Below are 7,313 nucleotides of genomic sequence, written 5' to 3' on the forward strand. Positions count from 1 at the left end.
AAACATCAAGTTTATTCTATCAGGAATTTTCACAATTTGCTCTTAATGCTACTGAACAAGACCACTTTGCATTATACACCTCACATATCCCCTTATTTGTTTGCCATGAAAATGGCTGCAGTTTCATTAGACTGAAATGTATTTACTGACATAGCTCATGTCCCACCTCAGGATCCAGAAACACTATGTGCTGGTGTTGATGGAATTTGGGGGAAGAAGCAGAACTGTAAAGCTGTGCAAAGAGGTCAGCAATATCCACAGCAGCCTTTCATAGCAGTCTGTTCCCTTCCAAAACACAGGGAGACCTTTTTGGACAACAGGGACAACATATGGCATTTTTTTTTAAATTTAATTTAAGTTTAATTACTCTAGGAATCCTGCAATCTAGTGAATGCTGTAGGGCTATAATAGTGGCCAGTGACCCACGTGCACTTGCAGTTTCCACACAGGCATAGGCTTAAATTTGTGATTCACAACACTCACAGAGATTTCCACTTCCCCGTTCACTTCAGTGAAGACAGTATACCTGCCAGAGATTCCCCAACAAGTGACAAAAGGCCTTGTAAGGAGACCTCCAATATAAAATAGGATTACAGGAGATAGAAATACATTCCTCTCTAAGAAACAGGAGACAGAATTGCACCAAGGGATTCCCATCGAATTGCTGAAGGTGCTACTCCACTTTTCCTGCAAAAACAACTGGACTTGGCAGGACCAACACCAGTTGAGCTGAGTTAAACTCAGTTTAAGGTAGTCCCTCAGTCCTCAATGGACAGAGGCACAGACCTCCAGTGAGGATTTGGATGTGTGTGGGTGCACTGTGTGGCAATATGGCAAAAGACAGGGTGCCAAATCTGTCCCCAAATCTAATTTCAACAAAAGATCAAGTTCTTCAGTGCAGTCAGGGACCACCTAAAATACTCCCTAGAGACTGACAAATTTCTCCTGGCCCACTGGAAAACCCTCAGCCCAGTAAGCACTGCCCAGTCCATGCCTGAGTAGGGTGGGAAATATACTTTGCCCTCTTCTTCCCCCAGTGCATTGTACAAGGCAGGCCAGAATTTTATCCTTCCACTGTAAACTATAATACCTGGTTTAAAATTATATTACAAGACATTAATACAAACGGAAGGTTTGGGAGGATTTTATAACCCACAAGAGATGACACTCATAGGTTATGATGTCATTCAAACCACTTGATAATATACTGTACTAGCTTGCAATATTCCAAAAGCAGCTATTAAACTAAATATAGATGAGGAACATGTTGCTACAACAACATGGAATATCATGAACAGCAGTATGCAGAAATATATAGCTGTAAACCTCATTTTTATTTATTCGTTTAGTCACCTTTTTTCATGTAGGATAAAAACAACTGCTTCAGTCCTCTGAAGGTTCTCACACTGTGGATTGAATTTAAAATCATCTTAAAAAAAAACAAAAATAAAAGGCCAATCAAACACTGAGGTAATCCTAAGGAAAAAAAAATTGATGTATGTAAGTTGCAACATTTCTAGACAGAAATAAATCAGTCATGGCCATTTAAGGTAATTCAGTTGCATTACCTTTCCTTTTGTATGAAACTTAAAAGCAATAAAAAGAAAAAATGTAAATACTAGTTCTTACACTTTTGTAAGTCACTATTATCAAACCAGAGTGCTTTAATTATATTTCAAGACTAGGGTATGGGCTGGGTGACAAGATTTACTGGAGGTCAATGTGAGCAATAACCATTTTTCTTACCAGTGAAAAATAACACCATCAACAGCAGTTGTTAAGAACTATTACAATTGCTGAATTTAAATGCTCCTGTAGGATAATTAATCAGAGATGTTTGGTCATTCTGGTTTGAGGTAAAGATATAAAACAATTGCCAGAGTGATGATGATGATGATTTTTATAATTTTATAATATTATTTATTTTTAAAACTACCCTGTTTTCAGCCCTGTATTACAAAGGGGTAAACAGTCAAATACTATTCTCCTAAAGGGTGTAATGTTTCAGGGAAACAGCCCAAGAAGGCTTTTCTAGAAGGAGTTTACAGAAAAAGGAAACAAAACAAAGCAATGTATTACAAGGAAGGATCCCTACCAAACAGATGATGATTCCACTGGAGTCAGACCTCTGATTTACTGGGTAAGCAAAATGGGGGACCCTTCAAAGCTAGATATAAAGCCCACAGTTTGAGTCAGGAGGGTGACTCCCACTTTCAAGAGTGGGCTTTCCAGTAGGCACAAACCCTCATCTTTCAAATCCAGCAAAACTCCTTCTCAGCCATAAGTCACACAGATTTCAAAAGCAGCATTTGACCCAGAGTCTCAGACAAGAGTATTGCCCAAGAAAGACAAGAACATGGAGTATTTAGCTGTTCCCTAAATCACTAGTTTGGTTTCTTGGATTTAGTGTGGAATGCAACAAAATCTGCCTTCTCAGTTGAATGTGGCAGCCTAACATGAACTGGCCAAAGCAGGGTATTGCAATGTATGCTTTTAACAGCTCAGCTGAATTTTCCTTCTTATAATTAAACTTTTGAACATGTTTTAATACAAAGCTCATTCTCATGAGCTGCTGTTTAAAGCCAGTTTATAATAAATATTTGTAAGTATTTATAAATAAAATATTAATTGCTTAAAATGACCTTTTAATGGGGTACTACATCCCCATATCTATGGATATGTAGTTGGGCTACATGATGTGATCTTAGTTTAGGATTCATGAACTCAGAGGCAGTAACAGCAAGCAGTGAAAGTGGTATGAATAATCTCTACTTTAAGAACCTTCAATATGAATTGAGTAAAAGTATTAAGTAAAGAGGCTGCACCAAGAGACAGTATTCCTCTCTCAGTAAGGCTATAGAAATGAGTAATGACAGTGATCTGGATGGAGAACTGTACTTCGAGATTCCTGGCTTTGTAGGTCTATGGCTGGTACAATTAGAAGATGAGGCTCTGGTGACAACAAGAAGAGAAAGCAAACATTTAAACAAAGAGATCAGCTAACACCCTTTGTTTTCTGTTCTGGACAGTGTGTTAACACCTTTTGGGAGAAACAGAATAGTTCAAGAATAAGAGTCTGAATACAAGAGGTCCAGTAGCTTACTGCTGACTTCCCATCAAGTCTAAGCTATATTTTGTCATGCCACGGAGTGGCAGACATGTCCCAACCCCAAAGCAGCAGCACAGTTTGAGCAAGGACTGAGTAAAACACTGGATACATTCCTTCAGAGGAAAAGGAAACTGCAAATACTATTACTACTTTGCTTAAATGTGTATATCATCAGTAGCGCTCTTCAAAAGCACCAACCATTTGGCTAAATCTGCTTTCTGTGTCACGAGAGCAGCGAGTATTTCAAATGTAGTTATTAATTGAATCCTATAAAATAGACCTCTTTATCTAGGTAAAATCTTCATGTGCAGACAAGCACAGCGTATCTCAATACCTCTAGTTTTCATCAGCAAAATATTCTAGAGGTCCTCACCTTACTCTTTCCCCTCTGGGTTGCTCAAATGAATTAACCCTATGTATACTGTCTGCCAAAAAGAAACCAAAACCACATTTTCATTTATTTTGTTCCATCTTAGTTGCAAGTGCTCAGCACAGAACACTGAAAGAATTATGGCCACACAATACTCATGACAGCTGGCGGAAAGCACCGTGTTTGGATACAAATGACAAGTGTGGTAAGGTCCACAACACACCTTCAGAGGGTGCCAGTGTCAATCACCTCCAAGCCTCTCCAACAGCTTCTGTCAGACAGTGAGAAAGTACCATATTTAATCTACTTAAAGCTAGACTGGACAAAGCAGTGGAGAATATACTGTACAGGGGAAAAGATCTGTGCTGGCAAGGGCAGCGATGAGATGATCTAATGCAAAAGAAATTTTCTGTCTCTGATTTTTATGATTCTCTGATAGACATGCACAAATAACATGTCTGAGGAAAAACTGTGAACATTTCTTTGGATTTGTGATGAAATTAATTGCATAGAACAGGTACATAGAAACGTAAAGGCAAAACAATTAAAAGAAATTATTTTACTGCTCCTATTTGAGAATTGGGGGGTGGCACTTCTGGAAAAATTCTTCTTCTTGAATTATAATGCTTTTACATATGGCATTCTTTTCTTGGTGGAATAAATAGGAAAGAACCACATGGAATAAGAGATCCCAATATTTGGGGTCATACTTTCCAATTGGGCAGCAGAAACACAATCCATCATCATGACCCATTTGCCTTTAATAAACACCTGAAACTGCAGACAAGTCATTCCAGCAGTGTTGGAGTGAAGGGGCCAATCCAGAGGGGCAGCTCAGGGGATGCTACTTGGGGATGTGAGTCACCATGTTGAAGGCAGTGCAATGATTCATATCTTTCTTAGCTGGTCATAGGTCTAAGTATTTTGTTGAACCAGTGGCTGTGTAGAGAGGTATGGGATCTGTCAAAGTAAATGTCAAAGTTTATGAGATGATTTTGAGAATTTGACCTTTCAGTCTACTTTGCTCCACAGTGTAAGCCAGCCTTTGACTCGGGTGGGCCTTATACTTGACTTGTACATGGCCTGACAGCAGCTGAAATTTTTGCTACACATTTCTTGAAGTCTACTGTGTTTCTGGAAGCAGTGGTGATGTACAAAACCTGGCAATAAGCTTTTGGGGTAGCTAGGTCAGTGAAATGCCACTTACTGAGTAATAATATTTTGCACCACATATTGCTGCCTCACATAATTATTATTAGTGACAAGAAACCACATCATTACATGTGGTCATCTGCAAACCTCAACTAAGATCTCTAGGAGGAGGCAGCTGCTGCTTAAAGAAGTATCAATGAGCGCTTGCTGAGTCATTTCCCTGCTTTAATATAGATCATGTCTGCTTTCTGCGGTCAAGAATTCTCTTACTTCCTTGCAGTATGCAAAAAGGGGTTAGGTTAGTGGCCCATGTTTCTTGAAAGGATGTGATTAGCATACAACTAGTGGATGTTCAGAGATGCTCATAGGTGATTGAAATACCCACCATCTCTTCCTCAGTGTGACCATGAATGTAAGTACAATAAACCAGCCCCCACAACTAAAATGTGATAGAGTGGAAATACATTATTAAACTAAGTCAAAAATGTAAAAGCCTGTTAAGGAACCCTTCACAATTACTTTGTGAAGTAAAAGAGTATTGGAATTGCCAGAAATGTTGGTGAAATTTAAAAAAAATCAAAACAATAACTGACACAAATACAAAAAAAGGGAACTCAAATTTTGTGCCCTTCCTGATTCGTCATTTTTCTTATGTACAAAATTTATCTTAAAGATGATTCAACATATACAGAAAAAATATTTTTAAAATCCACTAGTTAGAACCGTTAATTACTTGATGTTATATAATGTTATTTTAATGTCATGATAACTTTGTCAAGTTTTAGAGAATATGCTTCAAGGACCAACCTGTTCAGAAATTTCAATCAGAAATTTCCTTAGCTATCTCCACTTGATATATATTGTCTTTATGATACTTCCCCTGAAACCCTGACTAGCTAAAGCAAACTCACTCTGACAGAAGGATTTTTGAAGCTGTTATTTTAATCTTAAGGTTTACATACCTGTCAGAGGGATGGTACGTTCATAGCCTTTACTATTGTTCACAGGTTCTTTTTTCCAAAGTCTACACATAGGTCTCAAGGGTTCTTGCTCCTCAAGGCAAACTACCTCTGAGTGTTTAGGTTCACCTCCAGCTCCGTATTTTTTTACTTTTCATATGCCTCTACCTTTGTGGTTTTTCATCCTCTCTTTTCCTTATTTTCAACTCCTGACCAGGACCCTTGAAGGAAAGAAGAAAGACACTTAGATACCGTGGTGATGGGTGACCTTATAAAAACACAGATAAAGAGGCAGGAGGATTGTTATGTTTCCTTCACTCTGTTTGACTGTGCTACAGTTGGATGAAAACATTTGTTCTACAAATGAAAAGAAAACCTTTCAAACATTACTTTGGCCTCAGTCTTGCTCCCGGTCATGCAGCTGAGGATGTGTCCTCATGGACCCTTCACCTAGTCAAGAACTAAGGACAAACTAGTTAATGGAGAGACATCAATACAGCTGATTGATTGATTCTTCCATACAATAGGTGATGTGGTGCAAAGATTAGGAGATTTGGTCTAGGTAAATTATTAGGGGGTTTCAAAACAACAACTCCATTCTTTACTCTCTCTAGACCTTGAACGTAGCCATTTCTTATTGTTATTACAATTCAAAGTATTTTTAGTGCTTAAGTTGGAATTGTTTTGTGACAGCAAAAGGAAGAGTTTTCAGAAAACAATAGAAAAACAGCAAGAATTTCTTTAAAAGAAGAAAAACAGCATTTAAGCTTTATGTTATGTTTAAACTACATTTATAATTTTAAACCATGTTAAGCAAAGATGTTTAAATTGAACACCAATTGTAATGACACAAATATATTCTGATTTGAGACTCTAATGTAGCACAAAGACCTCAAAAATTATATAACAACCTATAGGTCCTTTCTCTCAGCTCTCTCAAGACGCCTTTAAAAATCTTACATATATAAATAACTTTTGTTCAAATGAAGATGATTTTTAGCAGGAAGACCTCCTCTTTCTGATTTTAAAGACCTCTTTCAAATCAGCAAATCTGTAAAAATCATTATTTTTCTGAGGGCAAAACCAGACTACTGCAGCTCTTGGGCTTTGGGAAGCAATTCACTGACCCTGTCCACTCAGAGCCCTGGAGAGGAAGGCAATGGAGAAGCCAAAAAAGGCATCAGAGAGGCAAAAACCTTGAGAAGCAAAAAGGAGGAAGAGGGAAAAAGGCTGAAAAAGACAGAGAAGAAGCAGAAACAGAAGTAATAGGCCAAGCCTATCTTCTTAGAGAATGCAGAAGGAATGCAGCAGAACTATTCTGCAGTGTCTGGAGGTAAGAGATGAGCCAAGTAACAGCCTTGTGAAACACAACTAGAAATTCAGCCACAGATGGCATTGATTTTCTTTTCTCTGCCCCCTATCCCCCCAGCACAGATGAAGATATATGTGTTTAGATCAACACATGCCCTTATTGAGTCTTGAGCAGAGAGGAGTCTGACTCAAGCATTCTTTGTGCAGTCCACAGGATTCCTGTGAGAAATCTGGGCAGATTACTAGGATAAACTGAGACCCAGCCTCTGCCCATAATCTATAAGACAATTCAACCCCATTGTACTAGGGGGTTTAAAATTTTTTTTTAAAAATGAGCCAACAGACTTGCAACAAATCTTTCTAACTGTTAGGTTAACACTGTGTGTGATGTTTGTATGACAGATCATGACGG

The 7,313-nt window shown here is 38.2% G+C and overlaps 1 long non-coding RNA gene across 5 annotated transcripts in view; it reads right to left on the reverse strand.

The window, feature by feature from the left end:
* The window catches only part of LOC116441548, a 159,024-nt gene extending 153,219 nt beyond the window's left edge, over positions 1-5,805 (reverse strand). For all 5 annotated transcript variants that reach the window (XR_004239136.1, XR_004239139.1, XR_004239137.1 and 2 more), the window contains exon 1: positions 5,594-5,805. This is a non-coding gene — a long non-coding RNA (uncharacterized LOC116441548). The remainder of the gene's footprint in view (positions 1-5,593) is intronic.
* Between the last annotated feature and the right edge of the window lie 1,508 nt (positions 5,806-7,313).

Source organism: Corvus moneduloides, chromosome 3 (genome assembly GCF_009650955.1).
Source record: "Corvus moneduloides isolate bCorMon1 chromosome 3, bCorMon1.pri, whole genome shotgun sequence".
Lineage (NCBI taxonomy): Eukaryota > Metazoa > Chordata > Aves > Passeriformes > Corvidae > Corvus > Corvus moneduloides.